General features: G+C 36.9%; 1 non-coding gene across 1 annotated transcript; it reads left to right on the top strand.

The window, feature by feature from the left end:
* Positions 1 to 3746: 3746 nt before the first annotated feature.
* LOC116635963 lies at positions 3747 to 3853 on the top strand. Its single transcript, XR_004300258.1, has one exon. It is a non-coding gene; the product is annotated as a U6 spliceosomal RNA (small nuclear RNA).
* Positions 3854 to 22515: the final 18662 nt, after the last annotated feature.

Here is a 22515-nt window from a genome sequence, read left to right as displayed (position 1 = left end):
CTGGTCTTCTCTTCCTCACGGCCTCCATCCTGCTAGCTAGAATGTGGGCATAGTGGTTAGGTTCGCAGCAGCTAACTCAGATCATGAAGTGGAAGCAATATATTTAGGATTAGGGCTTTAGATCCATGATGGTAGAGAAACTGTCATATCAGCCTAGATGATCCATGTTTACACAAGAGAGAAAAGTAGTCAGTGACATTTTCGCTTTCCTATCAAAGAGCACAATGTAATTCTAACTCATACAGGTCCCTACCCTTCAGGGAGGTGGGGAAGAGTCAAGTAAAACACTCATTAAACAGGAACAAATGCATGGTGGCATACAATAGTGTGTCTCACACACAAACACACACACTAACACTCCCAGAAAAGGGGACATCGTTGTCACCTAGAATATTTGGGAAGGTCAGTCATAACCTGGACTTTGAAAGACAATTAGATGTAGAAAGGAGAACTGTAGACTGGGAAAACAACCTGAGTATACCACTTTTTTAGGGTTAGAAAGAGACTACCCTCAATGCAATAAAGGTGGTTTGGTGACAAAAAGTGCAAAATAAAATTAGGTGGGGGAAATCTTGACAACTCTGCTTAGGCAATATATCCTAAAGAAACCTGCTGGTTATTTGCCTCTTGGCTGAGGTCTATCCCCTGCCCTTCTCTACCCTGCTGTGTATTTCAAGGGCCTGATCCCTGAAGCCACACTCACTGGGCTTCTCTGACTAATGTCTTCTTAGCTGGGTTTGGCCAATGGGAAGTACTGGCTGGACTCTGGAGAACAGGAAGATAGACAAAACCAGGGTATATCTTTATCTGACTCTTTTTCAATCAACATCTCTAGTAGTTTCCTTGTCTTCTCGGTGATTCAGACTTCTGCTGCGCAGCCCTGGCTCCTGGCCCAGACATATTCTTTTCTCCCTGTGTTCCTCTTGCCCTAGGGGTCATATTAGCTTCATGCAGTTGCTAATCTTGATATCACCTCACTTTTCCCCTTTGTTCTTGTCGCACTTCTGACAACTTCACAACCAATTTCCTGTGTTAAATTCCTTCTATGAATTACCTGGTTTAGCAGATGGTGTTGCTACCCTGTGCATATGTCTGCAACATTCATTTATATACATCCGAGGCTGCTTAATGTAAATATCTGCCCTTATTGGTCTTAAGGTTTTATTTAGCCTCAAGAGCACATGTGGCCATGCATAAGGAAAGCTAGAGGTGACAAAGAGTCAGTGTCCCCAGAAGTGAACAATGGTGGACAGGGAGCTGGTGAACAGAAACCAGATTCTTCAACCTGGGGCAGAGGATGGTAGGTAACTCTAAGTCGTATACCATAGTGTTTCTGCTATTTCCCTAGAGGGATCGAGTTCCAGTTGTCCGTGGTGGTAACTGGCTTGATCACGTACACTTTATATTGGCATCTTTCTCTTCCCTGTTTCATTTCCCCACTGGTCTACCAGCTTACCAAATAAACTACTTGCACTTGAATCCTTGTCGCAGGGTCAGCTTCTAGAGAAATCTAGACCAAGACAATTGGCTTGGGTTTGATATCTCAGGCAAGATACTAAGTAATGCAAAACCCTTTCTTGAACCTCCATGCCCACTCATCTTCCAGAGCTTCCTGTATAAAACCTTTATCATACTAGCACTTACTTCTTAAAGTTGAAATTGTCCATTTACATTTCTCATGTCTCAAAGAAATTGTAAACTGTAATTCCTCTACTTAGTACTCTTCCTGGCACAAAATAGCAGTATATTAAATATTGGTTGAATAAAAGAATGAATGAATAAACAAGAAGAAAGAAAGACTGGGATGAGGGAAAATCTCACCATTGTTCTCAACACAGTGCTTAGCAGGCCAGGAGATACTCGATAAATATTTATCAATGGAATTAATAACTGAATGGATTTGGTGATAACTAACTTGAAGTTTAGAGTTGGAGATTTGGGACTGGATGAATTCTTTGAAGAACTGCATAAACAGAAGAGAGAATATTGGTATTGGATAAGGAAATCTTGTAGCAAGAGGACTATAGTTGACAAATTTGAATGGGAAAAATGTGAAATATAAATTCTAATGACATAATTTTTTATGATGTCCTTGAAAATGACATGAGTCAAAAATCAAGGGGATACCCAGTATGTAATAATGAGAATTTCGAAGTCAAAGACCAAAATAGAGCATTTAGACAAAGGTGACTAGGTTCAGATACAATATTTGAAAAATTAACTACAAATAGCCTCATGAATGATACACTGAACTTAAAATTTATGTAAAAATTCATTTTAAAATTAGTTTCACCATCAATGTGACTTACAATCACAATTTTTTTTCTCAAAAAGTTGCTGAGAAGTTTTTGAGAAGTCATATTTTAGCAGTCTTAAACTTTTTTAGTCTTTTAAAAAAGGATTTAGAAGAATTATGCCCCGACTCCCTTCATATTTAGCTCAAAGTATAATAAATCAAAAACAAAAAACATTTGATTCTTAAAAGTTTCTACTGGAAATCCAATCATAAATCTTTATGATAGTCTTACGTGTTTCCAGAATCAGGTCCTTCAAAACTTACATTCCAGATAAATAATTATGGACAGATACAACAAAATCCTGGTGCCACATTATAGGCGTTATAGGCATCATATGATAAAAGTACATACTAAAAACTGTCTGTTTGTTTGTTTTTTAAGATTTTATTTATTCATTTAGAGATAGAGAATGCACGCAGGTGTGCTTGGAGCGCAGCATGGGCAAAGAGTAGGTGCACGAGTGGGAGAAGGGGCAGAGGGGGAGGAAGGAGAGGGACAAAAAGACTGTGCGCTGAGCGGGTCCCATGACCTTGAGATCACAACCTGAGCCAAAACCAAAAGTCTGATGCTTAATGGACTGAGACACGCAGGCGCCCTGTCTGTTTGTTTTTAACAAACATTTCCTAAGATGAAATTTTTATGTCATGAATCCTGGGGAAAGCCAGACATCATTGACACTGACTCTTGATGAAAGAAAAAAAAAATCAATCTGAAAAGATTGCTTGCTGTTTAAAGCTACTTGTCTGCCTGTTTCAGGCTCCATGGTAAATCTTTGTTTTTGTCCTAGAATTGTCATTCCTGATGAAAGCCCCAGATAGTTGTATATTTGGATAAATAGCAATGGCAGCCTGTCCCAAGGCAATCCTCAATAATGTGATCTATGTGTTACAGTATTTTACCTAAGTGTTAACTCTCAAGAGGCTGGTATTCATTTTATTGTATCAAATTCATTGTTTTGCTAATTTATACAAATCTATGAGAAACTATTATGTATTAAATACAAATAATAGATCTACTAAGACATATCACTATTAAAAATAATGATAACAGATTTTATGTCTATGAAGCATGTGAAATTCTACAAGAAATTTTCCAGAAAAGAAAATCTGTCTTCCTGGATCAGTCTACATCAATTCAACCCTCTTCCTGCTATTCACAACTTAAATTCAAATACACCATAAAAGACAGATAAAAATGCATCATCTTATTTTGTTCCCTACTTACTCATCCCCTAGCTTCCTATTTTATTTTATATTCTGATAAAGCTTCATCTGCTAGAAAGAGTTTTTCCTGTAAGTTGATACCGTTGTTTCTATTATTTGCCTGTCCATCACCATTGTCATCACTGTCTGAGACATTAATAAATTTAGAATATGAGAAAATGACCAGCAACTGATGGAAGTAGTCTACAGAACCGGTCAAATTAGGTTTTACATAACTCGCATCAGGGTGCTTGCTTTGGCAGCATATATACTAAAATTGGAACGATACAGAGAAGATTAGCATGGCCCGTGTGCAAGGATGACACGCAAATACATAACTCCCATCAGGTATCATTCCTTTTAAACAATCATATGGATTTAATACTGATGTGGAAGAGAGTGTAGAAATCTCTTTCAACATCTTCAATTCACAGATGAGAAAACGGAGGTGCACAAAGTTTAAAATGACCAGACAAAAGTCCTATTATTGCAAGTTAATGGCAAAGCACCCAGAGCCCAACTTCTCCACCTCCCATCTCAGGAAATTTTTTCATTATAGAATCATCTTGAGTTTTTGAGCTTCTTTTAAATTATGTGTTACATGTTTTCGCTCCCCTGGCTAGTATTATTTTCCAAAAAAATAATTTTAAATAATATTTCATTGATAAAACTTTCATTTGCTACTGATATAAGATTATTTATTCAACTGATTTGCTCAACAAATTTTTATTGTGAAAGTACTCTCCTGAGTTCTGAGACTATAGAAGCAAACAAAACAAGCAAAAATCCCTGCCTTTGTTGGAACACATCATCTAAATTACCCATTACAATTTATAGTTGTCATATTCCATCTTGGTCAGTGCAACTGTGTTTTTGGTTAGAATTGTTTTAGACCAGGAGTTTATGCCATTTCTGAGGCGAAAAATCTCAATGACAAGAGCAGCAATAGTATTCCAGTTTCAAAACCAGAATTACAGTGTACAGATAAGGGAATAAGACAAACAAAATATAGGAGAAAGATAGGGACAGCTTTCACCGTGCCAGGCTTGTGGGAAGTCAAGAGTCTGGCTGATAAATACCACTGAATTCAACAAACATTTCTTCAGCTCCCATGTGACTGTTAGCCCTGTTATCTTGTTTGCTATTTAATTACAAGCACCTAGAACTGTGTGTGCCACATCCTAGATGTTCAATAAATATCCTGGAAATGAAAGAATGGATAATGTAAACCAGATACTGTACTAGATTACAGAGATACAAAGATGAATAAAATATGGTCCCATCTTATAAGAAGCTCATAATCTCCTAAGAGATCATAAATATAATATTTATTAAATGTCTTCTATTAATAAAACACTATACTAGGCACTGCATTAAGGAAAATAAAAACAAATAAAACACAATCCTTCTAGGGTGCGTGGGGTGGCTCAGTTGGTTAAGTGTCTGCCTTCGGCTCAGGTCATGACCCCAGGGTCCTGGGATCGAGCCCCACATTGGGCTCCCTGTTCAGTGGGGAGTTGGCTTCTCCCTCTCCTTTACTCCTCCTCCCTGCTTGTGCTCGCTCTCTCTCTAGCTCTCTCAAATAAATCTTTAAAAAAAAAACACAATCTTTTTCTCAAGGAGCTTACTTTATAATAAATATTTTGAAAAATAAGACCATGGACAGATTCCATTTTTCACTGGTTAGAATCAGAACAATTTTCTTGGTGCAGCAATATTTGAGTCAGGTTCATGACTTCAGTTGGACTATCTATACCTTCTGTGCTCATTCTCAGTAAGAAGCTTTTAAGAAGCCTTGGTCAAATAAGAATTGAACTAATCAAAGCCCTTAAAAAGGAAAATAACCAAATACCTAGATAATGTTTAAAGTCCTCTTTGGCTTCCTGTATAATAGTCCTCCCCATCTTAGCAGAATCATTCAAAATGAGGTGCAGTTCCCAAAACATAATGTATTTCCTTTTTGACAAGTGGTCCTTGTCTCTGACCACTACTGTTTTCTCTGCCAAAGATGACCTCCCAAAAAATCTACCCTGTACTGGGTGTCTCCAAGACTACCCCTAGGTTGATTAGCTACGAGGATTCATAGAACTAAGCATACAGTCCTACCATTGTAATTTATTACAGCTAAAGGATACAAATAAATAGGAGCAAGGGAAAAGGTGAAGGAGTGAAGTCTGGAGGAAACCAGGTACAAGTTTCCAGGATCCTCTCCCAGTGGAGTCGCATAGGATGCACTGAATTCTCCCAGCAATAAGTTGTGACAATACCTGTGAAATGTTGTCTAGCAGGGAAGCTCCTTAGAAACTCAGTGCCCTGGATTTTTAATGGGAGCTGGTCATGTAGGCATCCACTGTCTAGTCCCCTAGCACATACCAAATTTCCCCACTCCCAGAAGGAAACAAGGTATTCAGCAAAAGCTCTATTATTTGTATAGATAGTTTAGACATAGTGAACCATTCATATCAGGGCACGGTAGGAACACTTCTAAAATCTAAGTTTCCAGACACCAGCCAAGGGCCAAATTTGCAAGTAGGACCTTATAAGGATAGCAGTCTCAGTCTTGCTCTGTTGACTTTTCTGTGTACTTTGCATTCCCAATTCTGAAATATGGTACTCATGAACCTAGACTCAACATAAACATCTTGTAGTAAATACTTCCCTAAAGACATTCAGATAAAATTAATCACTCTCTTCCTTCTACTACTATAATGGGTGTATAACTTAAAGGTAACTATATGACATGATTGATGCATTAATTAACTTGATTGTAGTGATCATTTCACAAAGTACATGTGAAACTTCTTGAAATTTATGCCATTAATCTAATCTGACTTTTTAAAGTTTGTGACAATCTTACAAAGGTTATGGATAGTACTCTGATTATCTTTTTTAGAGATTTTATTTATTTATTTTAGAGAGAGATAAGAAGTGCACGAGCAGGGGGAAGGGCAGAGGTAGAGGGAGAGAGAGAAACTCAAGAAGACTCCACACTGAGCACAGAGCCTGATGCAGGGCTAAATCTCAGGACCCTGAGACCACCACCTGAGCCGAAATCAAGAGTCGGACGCTTAACTGACTAAGCCACCCAGGCGCCCCTAGTATTCTTACTATTTTTATATCAATATGGCAATCAAAAACCTTTAAGTGAAAGCAATAATTGAAAGGCAAATTTAGGACAAGTGACATAATTATTGAAAATTAAATTGCAATCTTTGTTGCCCTGACCAGTCTCCACAAAAAATTATGAATTTTCATGTTTTCAAATAGTACAGGTATGGAAAACTGAATTATTACACTTCTTCCCTTGCACTATCTGAAATAAGAGAGCAAATAGTCACAAAATCACTTACTGAATGTATTAAATTTACCTAAAATAGAGCCCCCAACTTATAAAATACTAAAGTATGAAATATATAATCGCTGTGTCTGTTTATTTCCTGCCTAAAAATACAGCTTAATATGTTACTTAGCCCTAGAGAAATTGAATAAAAGTTATGGAATCAGTTTTAAATCAACCAATTGTGTAACAACTTCTCCCTAATACTTGCTTTGCATCAGAATGTGGAAAAGTCTAGAAAAATTATAAGTGCACACTGCTTCTCTGTAAAATCTCAGTCTTGTGAGGTTCTTAAAAGTAAATTATCATTTGACTTTAGTCTTCCTTAGAATGAAAAATACAATCAACAGAATCAGAGCTCAAACTGAGAATTATTCTAGGCCCAGAGAATATGAGTAAAGGTTGGCCATTCTTCTCCCACCTTGATTTTTCTCACGTATTTCATCCATACTTGGGAGATAAGTGAACGCCAACAATGATAGGCCACATAAATTGTTTATTAGGTGTGCTCTGCCTGTGCCTCACAGGAGCCTACGGAGACGTTTGAGAAATGAAGCCTCATCTTCCATGCAAACATAGAGGAGCTCGTTTCGTTACAAGTGTGTGCTACGGATTGTCAGTCTAAGCTTAAACAACCCTTAGGAAAGGGGAGGTGTCTCCTGAATTTTGGGATTTTGTATATGGCTTAGACCTATGTTTGTTTTCAGCTGCATCTGAGAATAAGAACTCAAACTATATTCATAAGTCATATAGTTTAAATTTTTGGATACCAAGGGGAAGTGCTGCCAAGCATGAAATTTGTCTACAAGCTGCTAATCCCATAGCTGTTCCCTTGTGCAGGGGTGACTCAAGATGATAAAAATTATCAGAAGTTTCAGGAGAAACTTTTCTCATTTTACTCATTTGATTTGTTTTTGTTTTTAAATATGCTACATATCTATTTGATCAGAACTATTTAAATCTCATTCTATCTTAGGGGCAAATTAAATAAGAGACATTCTCATTTTTAAGATATCAGAATTTTATTTTATTTATTTTATTTTATTTATTTACTTGACAGAGAGAGAGACACAGCAAGAGAGGGAACACAAGCAGGGGGAGTGGGAGAGGGAGAAGCAGGCTTCCTGAGGAGCAGGGAACCTGATGCGGGGCTCGATCCCAGGACCCCGGGATCATGACCTGAGCCGAAGGCAGATGCTTAATGACTGAGCCACCCAGACGCCCCAAGGATATTAGAATTTTAGAGTTCCAGAGATTCACAGAAATTATATGATCTGAGTCTCTCATGGGAAAAATGAGGTCCCTCAAAGCTAAGTGCCTTCCTCAAGTCATATAACTGGTTGGTAGTAGATTCAGACTACAATATTCTGATCATATACAAACTATTTATCATATCAGCAACTTTCTTCTTTTTAAAAAGTTACTAAGAATTAGGAGTATGTACTCAAGGTAATTACTTAGCTTCTCCCTCATTAAATATGCATATATGAAATAAAATTGTTTTCAATTTTTAAGTGATCTTATATTCAAATTCAATGTGTATCAGAGTAACCACTAAAATTTGTGGACTCTTAGAACTTTGTTGATTATAAAAATAATTAATCTCTGTAAAATGCCTCATAAAATTTTGTATGTATAGCACATAAGACGCAAATGTTTGGTTTTGTTTCCAAAGTGCCATGAAAATGCTGTTAAAATTTAATTATAAAATATCGCTAGTTATTCTTCACACCTAATGCAAAATTAAAAGGATGCTGAGAGTATATTAAGAAAAATGCTTGTTATTTTCCTTTTGTGACTTATCTAGACTTTGTCTAGTCTAGTAGAAGGCAGTCCAATAGAAAATTCCATGGTCTGGGAGGCTGAGCTTCTGGATTATTACGTCTGCCCATTCTCTTATTGTAATATTCTCTACCAATTCAAGGAGTGCTTTAGTATGTATGTGTGAGAGCTACCTAGACATATATGGCCTGGTAGAGCAATGGGTTTCAATCTCAGAAAAAGAAAGAGAATGTTTATTTTAAAAATGGAACATGAAAGTTTAAGACAGGCTAGCATGCAGCTACAAACAGCCTAAAGCCAATGGTGTCTGTGAGCTCCATTTCCTCAGCCTGCAGAAGACAGATGCATGGGCTTAATCAGTACATTATACAACTAAACTGACACATTGACTTCCTACATGATTCTGTTTTACTCTGTTTCCACCGTCTTCCAGTGAATGCCTACTATTCTTCCAGATTACATGTGCAGAAGTGTTAACATAGGGTCTGGCAATTTGTAGGTGCCCAATAAAATGAGGAAATCCTCTCATCACATTATAGAAGACATAGAGATAAAGATTGTGTAACTTTTACCTAAACAGTACAAGAAACTATAAAAATACTCTCTGGACTGTAAAACTAGAAGCCATAATCCATATAATCTGGAAAATGTCTGTTTTCAGGAAGCTCAAATAACATGCCTAACATTCATTTCCATTACTGGAGTCCTGGTAATCACTGCAAAAGTTGAAATCCATGTTTAACTCCATCTTAAAAGTGTCCTGAATGAAATGGAAAATAGATCCTGTGGGAACTTCCCTTCCGTTCTTGTTTCCGAGCTGATTAACCTTGCTTTCTCTGACAACTCCCATCCATTCTACTAGAAGTTCTAGGTTTTCCCTCTCATCCTTTTTCTTTTTTTTACTCTCTTTCCAACCCTTTTCTCAATCATCTGCTCCTTCTGAGCAGATGTGAAATGAATATTTCTGATGCAGTGTGAAATGAATCTAGTGGCTATCTGGTGGCTTTCACCTACCCCTTCCCTTTTAGTCTCCCCAGGACTCTTCAATCTTCCTTTGAGAACAGCCTCTTTCCCATACTTAGACTATATTGCTTAGGTTGGTCTGACCCTATGCCCCATTTTTTCCCTTCTCCCTTCTCCAGCCCCAACTCCAGGAATGGGCATGTGGCCCAAACTGAACAATCATCATATTCCATCTTTCTGGAAACAATGAATGGGTCAGAGATACATATTTGACTTGACCCTTCTGAAATTATTGAGAAAAGGGGGCTCTCACTTTGCAGGTGGGGCGGAGTTATGAGAATGTCGTCATGGAGTTGCTAGTAGACATGTCATTATAAGAAAATAACTTCACCAAGAATGAAGCCACATGCAGGAAATAAAAATTAAGAGAGCAAGAGGAGACTTGGTGACATGATTTGAGCACCTGGAACCCTGGATTTTTTTCAGTATGTCAGCAAATAGATTTCGGTTTTGCTATAACTTGTTTGAGTTGGGTCTCTGTTATTTGCAAGAGAATAAGTTCTGAGAAATACACTGTCTTTCTCTGGACTCCACCTTAAGTGCAATTTAGTTCTTCTATTAATAAATTCAGAACCATGTCACAGCCCCTCCTCCAACAAGAATGAGTTAGGGTAAATGCTTCTAGCTTGAAACACCTTTTAATGTAAACAGCTTTTTGAAGTCTACAGTCTATTTTGTGCCAACATATTCTTGAAAGAATGCATCTAATCACTGAGTGGTGAATAATATTTTATTATCATCATTAATATAATAATAATATTAATATCACTAATATTAAATTATTTCATTTCTTTAGTCACTAAACTTTGTTATTTCATTATTTGGTCCATATGTGGATACCATTTGAAAATGAAACCACAAACATCAATTACTTAACAAAATTCCAGTTTAAATTCACAAAGACTTGAAATGAGAGTTGGTGTACAAAACATGTAAAATCTAGTCAAATACACTATGGCATGCAGGCTTTTTAATATAGGATTCCAGAAATTGCTGGAAGTAAAGAGCTTGAAGGACATTGTAAATCAGATATTGTATTATTTATTCGTTGTCATATTTAGTACTAAGAGAAGATGTTGTGACTTAAAAAGAACTAAGCAAATTTCTACTCAAGACTATTGTGCTTAAGAAAATACAGGACACAAAAAGAATGTTGAATATGCCCAGTATGTAAATACACAGTTATTTTGTGTTTGCTTTAAAGAAAGTGAAAACCAAAATCTTACTTATGCAAAAGAAATTAAAATTTTAATTGTTTTCCTTCTCCAAAAGCAGAAATAATTTTCTTATGATTTCTTTACCCAAGAAATTTTATAGAAGATACATTTAAGAGTAATGTGACACATAGTACACCTAGAAAAAAATTAGTCTTTTTTTGGTAAGAGATGGTAGGTACCGGCTTTTTTGTTGTCTGTAATAGAGGCTGTAGAATTCAGTATTCTCCATCAGTTTAAAAGCGGTTTTTAATTTTTCTCAGTAAAGCCAACAGGAGGATTTCTTTGTTGAATCTGTACTCGGAATGAAAATTAAAACATGCTCTGTATATATGGAAACTTATATTAGCCAAATTATAAAAGATACAGCCCTAATATAATCTTTATCCCTCATGAATTAGGAAATTCTATTGGCCTCAACTGGATTTTTGTCTTTGTTGTACCATGTGATAGTCATTGGTAACTATAGTCAGGTAGTTTCAATTTAATAATATATTCAGTTATTCATGTAACAACTATTTATAGAGTGACTAGTATGCATTCAGAGCAGTAAACAGACTAAGTTCCTATCCTAAAGGAGCTTACATGTTAGTAGAGGAAGACAGCAATAAACAAATAACAATTATATAAAATCAGATAATGATAAGTGCTATGGAGAAACATAAAGCAGAATAAGAGGTATGATGGTTAAATTTTATGGGTCAAGTTGGCTAAGCCATAGTTCCTGATTTTTGGTCAAACATCAGTCCAGATGTTTCTGTGAAGGTATTTTTTTTAGATGTGATTAACATTTAAATCAGTTGACTGAGTAAAACAGAGTACCCTCCATAATGTGTATGGTGGTCCTCACCCAATCAGTTAAAGGCCTTAAGAGAAAAGATCAAGGTTCCTTGAAGAAAAAGAGATTCTGCCCCTGGACTGCCTTTGAACTCAACATTGCAACAACTCTGCCCTGGGTTTCCAGCCTGATGGCCTAGCCTATAGATTTTGGACTTGCCTGCCCCCACCATCACATGAGCCAGTTTTTAAAAATTAATCTTTCTCTCTCTTTCTCTATCAGTATACACACATGCAAACCAAACACCCTATTGCAAGAGGAATGGGAAGGGCCATGGTGAAAAAGTGATTGCTATTTTACACAAGGTAATAAAGAAAGGTTGGATGAGGTGATATTTGACTAAAGGCCTACAGGAAATAAAGAAGCTAGACATGAGGTCATCTGAAGGAGGAGTCTAAGAAGTGAGAATGGTAAGTACAGAGGCCCTGAGACAGGAGTATGTTCCGCTTGATCAAGAAACAGCACAGTAGCCATATGGCTGAAAAGGAACGAGCCAGGTAGACAGTGGTCCAAGATGAGTTCAGAGGTGAAGGAAGAGGCTGATGTCACAGATACTTAAAAAAATACTGGTTTTATTCTGAGGAAAATGGTAAGCTGCTTGAGAGTTTTTTCCAGCAGAGGAGTAACTGTGATCTGACTCCTGTGATTAAAGAGTAAACCTGAGGGCCATGATGAGAGTAGAATCAAAAGGACACATGCAATAATCTGGATGAGTGATGATTGTGGATTGGATTAGGATGGTATTACTTGGGTAGTGACAGGGATTCCTTTCTTGATAAATTCTGATTAGAGCAGACAATATTGAATCAGATGTGGAGTATGAGAGGAAGGAGTCAGCATTTTTGACCTGAGCAACATTAGAATAATGGAGTTGTTATTGACAGAGATGGGTCGTGTTGAAGGAAGGAAAGTAGGTGTGGGTGGAGAGATCCACTGTGAGTTTTGCTTATGCTTAGATTTGAGTTGCTGATGATTCATTCAAGTGGCAATGTAGGGTAGGCAGCTGGAGGCAAGTATGGCTCAGGGTAATAGTTTGTGAGTCATTTCCTTCAAGACCCTAGTTATTAACCTGGGTTTTACTACCTCTCAGGGGGCATGTTGGGAAAATATTGGGGCTTTTCAGTTGTCCTAATGACTAGGGAGAGTAAACTGACATTGAGAGGGCAGCGGCCAAAGATCCTAGGATTTTCACAATGCACAGAGAGCAATCCTGACAGTTTCTGAGTTTCCCTGGATTTTTCATAATTCTTGAATGTCTTCTGGAATCAATTCCAGTGAGGTTAACAATTTGTTTTCTGATATTTTCTGAATTTTTCTGGAATCTGACTGCTATGCAAATCAATAGAATATTGCATATTATTTTGTTTTCAACTTCTCAAGAGTTTTTCATATCAGAAAATGTTGTGATCAGCAGTATCATCATTACTGGTATTTGAGATAATAACTGACCTGTCCCTAAATACCAGTCTGCCTTTATAGCTGTCTGTCATATTCAAATATATGGTGGCAGAGTTTTGAGGCTCTTTCTTAAATATACTTAGAATCAAATACAATTAAATTAATGAAGATACATGAAATGGAAGGATCTTATAAAATATTATTAATAAATATTATAAAATAATCTCACTTATTTTTGTGTATTAAAAATTTTATAGCACTATAATAAGATCTGTGCTGTGAAATCACTTATTGAAATTTTTACTGAGAGACTGCTTCTTTTTCCAGTTCATCTTCTATTTCTACTTGCCTATCAAAGAACATGGTCTTCATGATCTCGTTAAGAACTAGAAGCAATGAGTATACTTCTAAGTAAAAATCTATTTTATGTGATGACATGTGTATACCATATAGAGTACTTTTGACACAATACTTAAATAAATATGGCTCAGCTCATTTATGAGAATATCAGAGTATCATTTTTTCTCATTTCTGTCATTTTAATACTCTATAGTTTGACGAAGAATGTCTTTCTTACTTTAAAGTTATTTACCTCTTATCATAAAGTAAACCTCAGTTCTTTTTGTTTTTCTTTTTTTTTTCTAACTGTAGTTTTTACTTTAATGTCCACCTAAAACCTTTGATTCCTCATTTACTGCTACTTCTGACACAGAATAGTTTCTGGTCTGTTTATTCATCTTACAGTCCATTTATTACAAATAATTGCAAGCACTTGTCTACTTCATTATATGTCTTTTAGGATAGTCAAGCTTATGCATTTGCATGATGAAATATATACCATTTTATTATAAGTGTATGTTATTATAGTTTATTTTAATTTTGTATTACACTTATAGATAGCATTATATTGACTATTAATCATTTGTATTGGTAGGTTATATTTATTCACAGGTTAAGTTTTAGGATGGAAATACAGAGGTATTATAAATAGTTGTTATAAAATGCAGCATAGCATTTGATAGAGATTAAAACACCTATCCTAGGGAATAAGTTGCTGTATGAGTCAGAGTTCTCCAGAAAAACAGAGGAGGTCAGTCTTCTGTTCTATTCAGGCTTTCAGTTGATTGAAGGAGGCCCACCCACATTATGGAGGGTAATCTGCTTTACTCAGGTCCACTGATTTAAATATCAATCTTATACAAAAAATACACTCACAGAAATATCTAGAATGTTTACCCAGTTTTCTCCATTATATCAATCATTATACTGTATTTTAATATCTGTTTCCTTCAATAGACTGCACATTTCATCAGAAACAAGGATTATATCTGACTTTTTCTTCACTCTACTCTGAGCCCTTCACACAGTGCTTGGTGTGTAGTGGGTACTCTCTATGCCACTCTGAATTACCATATTCCATTAAGCCAAAATCCTTTGATGTTGGCATTTTCTTGAAGCTTTTTACATGACCGGGTAATGACTGCTAATTAGCTGAACATGATCATAAAATACCAGAATTATAAGATGCATCCCAATTTGAAAATGCTAAAACATTTTCAAATAGGCAACCTGGAATTGATAAAATGTGGTAATTAATCACTCAAGCTCACAGATTCCAGCTATTAACTTCTGATGTGGGGTGTAAACCACAAAGATGTTAACTAATAAATATTTGAATATTTCAGTATTTTTTCTTCTGACTTTTGAAATATTTGAAATTATAGACTTACTACAAGGAGTACGTACTACCTTCTTCAATTTCTCCTAAGAAGCAGAATACCTTATTGTGAATTGCTCTTCATATTGTTGACTCCCCAAAAGGCAGCCCAGAGGCGCAACTGCCACAGAAAAGGGAGGAAATAGGAGCAAGCACTAGAGGTTAAAGAAGACAACATACAGGGCGCCTGGGTGGCTCAGTTGGTTAAGCGACTGCCTTCAGCTCAGGTCATGATCCTGGAGTCCCGGGATCGAGTCCCACATCGGGCTGCCTGTTTAGCAGGGAGTCTGCTTCTCCCTCTGACCCTCCCCCCATCTTGTGCTCTCTCTCATTCTCTCTCTAAAAAAAAAAAAAAAGAAGACAACATACACTGTGGACTGGCCTGAGGTCACTTGGAACTCTCCTCACAACTTCGGACTCTGAATACTCAATCTTTTACCTGCATCCTATTGGGCAAACGGTTTATATTTCTTTTACAATTGTGGTAGTCTCATATTTGTAAAGAAAAGTGGAGCATATTCCAAATAATGTTTTGACGTGAAATATTGAGAAAAATACCAGAAACCATCGCATCTCCGTTTTTTTTTTTAATCTCTTCAAGTTTAGCGTGAAAAATATGGATAAAACCACTTTGAGTTGTGGAAGTTTTTATCCCCTTCTCATGGCAGTCCTCCATAGAAAATTCTAATGCCCTTCCTACCCTTCCTCTCTCCGCCTCAAAAGGATTCCTAGGGTACGCAGTGGGAGGTTATTACTCAGAAATGCAAAAAGTTCTGAATTGTAACCTTGATTACACACACACACACACACACACACACACACACTCGTGCACACTGGGATATTGCCTAGTGGAATATCTTGACCTAGTTGTGGCCTCAGGTAGGGTCTATTTCCTCTCGCCTCTCTACCTTCTGGCTTCATCCGCGCCGCCTCATGCCAGAAGCTTTATTTAACATCCAGTAAAGTCAGTTACATGTTTTTTCATCCTGTTTTCATGGATATAAGAATATTACCCAACTCTTTTTTTCAGGAAGTGAGACTGGCTTAAGTACTAAGCCTTGCATAGTGAATTTTTTTCTTATTTAAATTTAGGTATAATATACAGTATAAAATACACATACGGAGACACCCTATAACTACCATCCAAATCAAGATGTCGCTCACTTCCAGCCCCTAAAAGTTTCATCAGTGCCTCTTCCCCCCACAAAGGTGAGTATTATTCTGATTTCTGCAATGATAGATTAGTTTTATATGAAGCTATATTCATGTAAGTTGAGTCCTATACAGTATGTATTCTTTGACTTCTTTAACTCAGTGTTGTCTTAAATCGATTCATGCTGTTGCATTGTAGTTGTGTTATATTGCATTGTATGAGTATACCACAATTTATCTCTCCATTTGAATGTTGATAAGCATTTTGGTTGTTTCCAGTTTTGGACTGGGAACTTTTTTGGGGGCAAAATATATATAACATAAAATGTATCATTTTGACCATTTAAGTGTACAATTCAGTGGCATTAAGTATACCCACATTGTAGTACAATCATCCCCACCATCCATCACAGAAATTTTTCCATCTTCCCAAACTAGAACTCTGTAGCTATTCAACAGTAACTCCCTATTCCCCCACCCCCCCAGTCCCTGGCAACCTCCATTCTATTTTCTGTCTTTATGAATTTGATTACTCTAGGTACATCATATAAGTAGAATCATACAATATTTGCCCTTCTGCCACTGTCTTATTTCACTTGGCATAATGTCTTCCAAGTTCATCCAGGTTGTAGCATATGTTAGAATTTCCTTCCTTTGTAAGGCTAATTAATATTCCATTGTATATTACCACATGTCATTTATCCATTCATCTGTTGATGGACACTTGGTTTCCTTCCACTTTTAGACTATTGTGAATAATGTTAATGAATGTGGATGTACTATTGTCTGGTTAAGTCTCTGCTTTCAGTTTTTTGGGGTACATACTCAGAAGAGGAATTGCTGGATCATATAGTAATTTTGTGTTTAATTTTTTTCAGGAGCTTCCAAACTATCTTCCCCAGTGGCCATACCATTTTACATTCTCACCAGTAATGCACAAGTGTTCTAATTTCTCCACATCCTTGCCAACAGTTATTATTTTCTATTTTTATTTTTATAATAGCCATCCTAATGGGTGTGAGATAGTATCTCATTACAGTTTTAGTTTGCAATTCCCTAAGAATTAATGATGATAAGTAGCTTTTCATGTGTTTATTGGCCATTCACTGATCTTCTTTGGAGAAATGTCTATTCAAGTCCTTTGCTCATTTTTTTCATAAGGTGTTTTTGTTTTTGTTTTTGTTTTTTCTTGTTGGAGCTGAAGACTTTTGGATCCCTTTCTTTCTGCAAGGAAGGGTAGAATTTTTCCTTCACTTCTGCTATATCTGTACTCATAAAAAGGCAACCCACTTACGTTGGTATGTCTCGTCTCACTGCCAATCTATGACAGTATTAATCTTATTTTAAAAACAGTAATGCATTTTTAATGTTCTTTTTTTAAACGTGTTATCCATTATTGTTATATCTTTGAATCAGGGGAAGAACCATAGATTATAAACTGCAAAAAGTTGAATTAGAATTTTTTTCCACATATAGTATTTGAGGGGTTTGAAAAACGTATTTATTATGGTTACTTTAAAAGATGTTTGTATAAATAAATACTAAGGAAATAAACATCCAATACATGAATATGAATACTTCTAAGTGAACATCGTCTTACTGCTCCAGAGAGATCAGTGTATGAGGAAAGATCAGTACATCTGGCAGAGATGTCCAGATGTGGAGGGTGGGGAGTGGTAAGAGATAAAGCAAACCAGCTCCACAAATACCCAAAGTGTTGTTCTGTTTTACCAAAGATCTAAAAGCTTTAGGACAAGATTTCTCAACCTCAACCTTATTGATATTTTAGATCAGATAATTCTTTATTATAAGAATGTCCAGTGCCTTGAAGGATATTTAGCAGCATCCCTGGTTTCTACCCACTAGTTTGCAGCAGTATCCTCCCAGACATGACCATCAAAAATGGCTAAGGATATTGCCAAATGTGCCCTGAAGGTAAACTTTCCTTGGTTGAGAACCACTGCTTTAGGGCTGTGAGTGTTACTTTAGGGTGTGAAGAATATTTAGAGTGATCCCTCAATAGAGAGAAAGTGGATTCCCATGGCCAACATCACATCGCCCTGGGGTCATAAGGTAATGTAAGGTATTTAAGCCACACAGACCTTTGCTTGAATGATAGATGCCACTACGACTTTACTTAATCATGTTGCCTTTCAGGGCATAGTCATGCTGTGTAACCACTCTATATACACACGCTAAAGTACACATAGAAAGATCTAAAGAAAGTTTTCTAGAGAAAACATCTGGGCAAATTAAGTAGAATTTTCCAAATTAAGGACATGGAAGGAAGTCAGTATGGTGACAATACCTGAGAGATAAACATCATCTAGGGCAGAGGGAGATGCTTCACCCTAGAGGTAGGTTGGGAGACAATGTGGTGGTGATGGAAGTGGTAGGAAGATGCATACAGAAAGGGAATGAAGTAACATCAGAACTTCAGAAGACCTAAGTACCTTCTTACAGATGTAGCCTTACATATATAAGATTGGGGGTCATCCTACAAATAGCCTTGCCTGAAAATGTGCTGGAAAATTTTTGCCTGAGCCAAATACTTCTCATCAACCCCAGAATTATTTTATGCATGATATATAGTCAGGCTTGAATGAACTTCTCATCATTTCTTACCAGCCTCCCCAAGCTAGCAGAGCCTGGTCTAAGTAGATTCAAGAATTCCTAGGTATGTAACTAGAACCATGACAATTTATCCAGAAGTCATGCTAACAGGTCTTTGACCTACAATTGAATCTCAGAGAGGTTTGCTTTGAGAATTAAATAGAATTAAATGAAACAATGTAAGAAAAAGTTCATGAAAAGTAGCTTCATTATTATCATCATTACTGTTATAATATTATTGTTGTCTTTAAAGTAGCACAGTGCAAATACTTGGCATTGAGGTTACTGGTGGAAATGGGGCTCCAGCACTGACTTCTTCTGGCCTGTCTTTAGCAGTAGTCTTGTAGAAGATCAGAAATTAGGTCTTTGGTTGCCTCTAGAAGAGTATATTTAAAGGATTATTTCTGCTAAGTCTTTTAGCATGTATCCAGCAAAGAAATAATTGGAGCATAAGAAAATCTGGATAGATTAAAGGAACAGAGCAAGATTAAAAAACTAAAAGAAATAGAAATATCGTTCAGATCTTTGCAAAAAAATGTTCAAGAATGTGTGTACTCTGATTAGGTTAGTGACTTCTCTTTCAATATATTCTTATGGTCACTAAATTTCTTAATGCAGATTTAAAAAAGTCTTTTGAGTAGAACTAGTTTGAGAAAGTGGGGGAAGATGATTCAAGATGTCTTTACTCAGAATTTTAGTTCTGCAGTTTGGGAAATTCAAAGGATGAAAGGCTGTGTAGTCACCCTTCATCTTAAATTATCATAGCCATAGTTAAAAGCACTATGTGTTTACTTTGTGTAAACCAGCTAATTAGCAGGACATGATTTGTCCTATTGTTTGAAATACTGTATGTTTACTTTGTGTAAACTGAACTAATTAACAGTAAGTCATTTGTAAGGTTTCCTCCAGAAGTTGCTGATAAATATCTAGGAAAACGATTTAACTTAATCTTCATGTATCACTTGCAAATTTTAAGATTATCTTTAGCACGTTCTTTCTCAACTGGTCACAAACTTAAAATAACAAATTGGTATAAAATCAAGGAAAGACTAAGAAATTATGACATGTCTGCATTTAATGTTAGTGAGCTATCAGAATCATAAACTAATTTTGTTAAAGTATAGATATGATTGATCCGTCTTGGCAATCTATATTCCAAGAACATGGAAAAGAAGAAAATTAAGATTGCCATGTGGGAATTAAATATGAGCCGCCCAAAATGGAGTAAAGCAGAGGTATGCAAAGTCACTTAGTGTTACATAGTAGGTCCCAGGCCAAAGTAAATCTAAGAAAAAAAAAATGTGTCATTTAGAAAGAGGGTGAACAAACTAGGAGAGCTGAAAAAGTGGCGAGATGGAGAGCCTCCACTAGCTGTGTGCAGGTCATTGCTTCCCAAAGTTGGTGTGTCCTGGCCCAATTCTTCTAGCATCTGTCCTTATGACTAACATGTACCTACCGTGAAGGCAACTATAATCCTATGTCATCCAGTATACGATTCATTTATCTGATCCCCTTTGTTCTAACTTCATGTTCATCAAGCCCTATTTGATTATAATCTGGTATTATAAGCATGCCAGTGTGAATATATCGATTCTAGTGATAATTGTAAATAACAAATTGTGATTCTATCTTACACATTATAACATGTGAACTTGAGAGACATAGGTTTGCTCCTAAAAGGTGTATGACCCTTCAGAGGCTGGTAGATCAAAGTTCTGATCCTGCAGAGCAACACTCTAGCCTCTAATCTGTGGTGGATTCACTAAGATTAATGCCACTTGGTAACATTCCTTGACAGCTTCGGGGCGGCCTCCCTGGGTGACAGCCACCTTTCCAACTTCCTGAAAACGTTACACAGTATGTTAGCAGTTTTCATCAGAGCAATTAAATAAACAGGCATATTGATATTACTCTGAATTCATGACAACTAATTGCAGTTTGGCTCCTGAGACTGCCCGATATTCTTCTATGCTTCTCTTTTCAGCTCATTCTTCCAATCTCTCAGGAAAATATCTTCCATCTTCTTCACTCCCCCACAAACATCCCTTATCAGTCACTTTCAGCAGATGACCAGCCTTCACACTCTCCAACAAAAACAGAAGGCATCAGAAATTTACTCATCTTCCCATCTCTTCATCCACAAATTTATCTTAACCTGCAGCTATTTCAGAGGAAGGGGTCTTCTATTCAGTCTCAGAGGTGCAAGTCTTTCTACCAGGGGTCACATTTATCATATGTTCTTGGTTTCATCCCAATCAGCATTTTTAGGATTTTTGTTCCATCGAGTATCCTGCCTCCTTTATATCAATCTCTGATAGTTCTACTGGGTCCTCCTTATCAACATTCAAATATGCTTTCTTTCAAATTAAAAACAAAAGAAAAAAAGAAATGAATAAATTAAACAACAAACTTACCTCTGCGCCCCATATCTCCCACCAAGCCATTTATCTGGTCTCTCTTCTTGCTTTCATAGCCAAGCTTCTCCAAAGAATTGAACTTGGATTCCATCCCTTTCCATTTCTTGCCTTCTTTTTGTGCCTTGACCCATTATATCATAACATCTCCATTAAAAGCTCACCCTCTATCGTTAACACTGACTTCAGTATTGTTCCATATAGAGAAATGTTATGTTTTTCATAACAAGGGATGCTGCACCATTTAAAACAGTGAATAAATCTCTTCTTAAGACATTCTTTCCTTCACTCCTGTGACTCTCTACTCTGCTACTCATCTGGCCCCTATTTTCAGGCTCCTTGGGGTTTTTTTCTCCCGTACCAAGATTTAGAAGAAAACCAGAGGAAATGTAGTTGAAGTCTGAACTAATGGAGATCTATTCCTAACACCAGCAACTGAGTGGAGGTTAGGGCCATTCCTGAGATGGGAAACACTAAAGGAAAAAAAAATTCTTAGGAATGGAAGGAAGAGCCCTTTACAGCGCATTTTGAACATGTTCATTTTGAGAAGCTTGTGAGACACCAAATGGAGATTTTTTTCAGGTGTATGGAAAAAAGGGATTGAAATTCAGAAAACAGAGTGGAGATGGATACATGTAAGAATTTTCTGCTGGTTGATAATGTTTGAAAGTCTGAAATTAATAACATCATCCAGGGAATGAGTACATAGTAGTGCATAGTAAGATAGCTTACTGATTCCTAGTCCCAAAATATTCCAAAATACAAAGTTTAATAGATGGTATTTAGAGCCTGGAAATGGATAAGACCACCTAGGGAAAATGTAAGTGTTCTAAAGACAAGATGCTGAAGATCAAGTCCTGGGCCCAGCAAATTTTAAAGACTGAACAAAAAAGGAGACTCCTGCAAGAGAGTGAGAGGGGGTAGCTAATGAGGTTTAAGTACATCTTGGAGATTGAAGCTTCCAGGCCAAGAGAAGGAAGTGTTTCATTTGTGGAAGGAAGGAAAGAAGGAAAGAAGGAAGGAAGGAAGGAAGGAAGGAAGGAAGGAAGGAAGGAAGGAAGGAAAGAAGGAAGGAAGGAAAGAAGGAAGGAAGGAAAGAAGGAAGGAAGGAAGGAAGGAAGGAAGGAAGGAAGGAAGGAAGGAAGAAGGGAAGGGGAGGGAGGAAAGAGAGGGAGGAAGGAGAGGGAGGAAAAGAAGGAAGGAAAGGCAGAAGGGAGAGAGGCTTGATACAGTTTGATCTGTGTCCCCAGAAAAGATATGTTGAAGTCATAATCCCTGGTACCCATGAATGTGACCTATTGGAAAAGAGAGTCTTTGCAGGTGTATCAAGTTAAGATGAGGTCATACTAGATTAGAGTGGGTAGATTAGGAGAAATTTTGGACACAGACACAGAAGGAAGGCAGCCATGTGAGGAAAGAGGCAGAAATTGGAGCTCTGATGCCACAAGCCTAAGATCTCCAAGGATTGCTCCAAAGATTGCTGGCAACCACCAAAAACTAGGGCGAATCAAGGTAGGATACTTCTCAA

Source organism: Phoca vitulina, unplaced genomic scaffold (genome assembly GCF_004348235.1).
Source record: "Phoca vitulina isolate PV1807 unplaced genomic scaffold, GSC_HSeal_1.0 scaffold11, whole genome shotgun sequence".
NCBI lineage: Eukaryota > Metazoa > Chordata > Mammalia > Carnivora > Phocidae > Phoca > Phoca vitulina.
The sequence above is the reverse complement of the archived record's forward strand: the minus strand, read 5'-3'. Positions and strand labels throughout refer to the sequence as shown.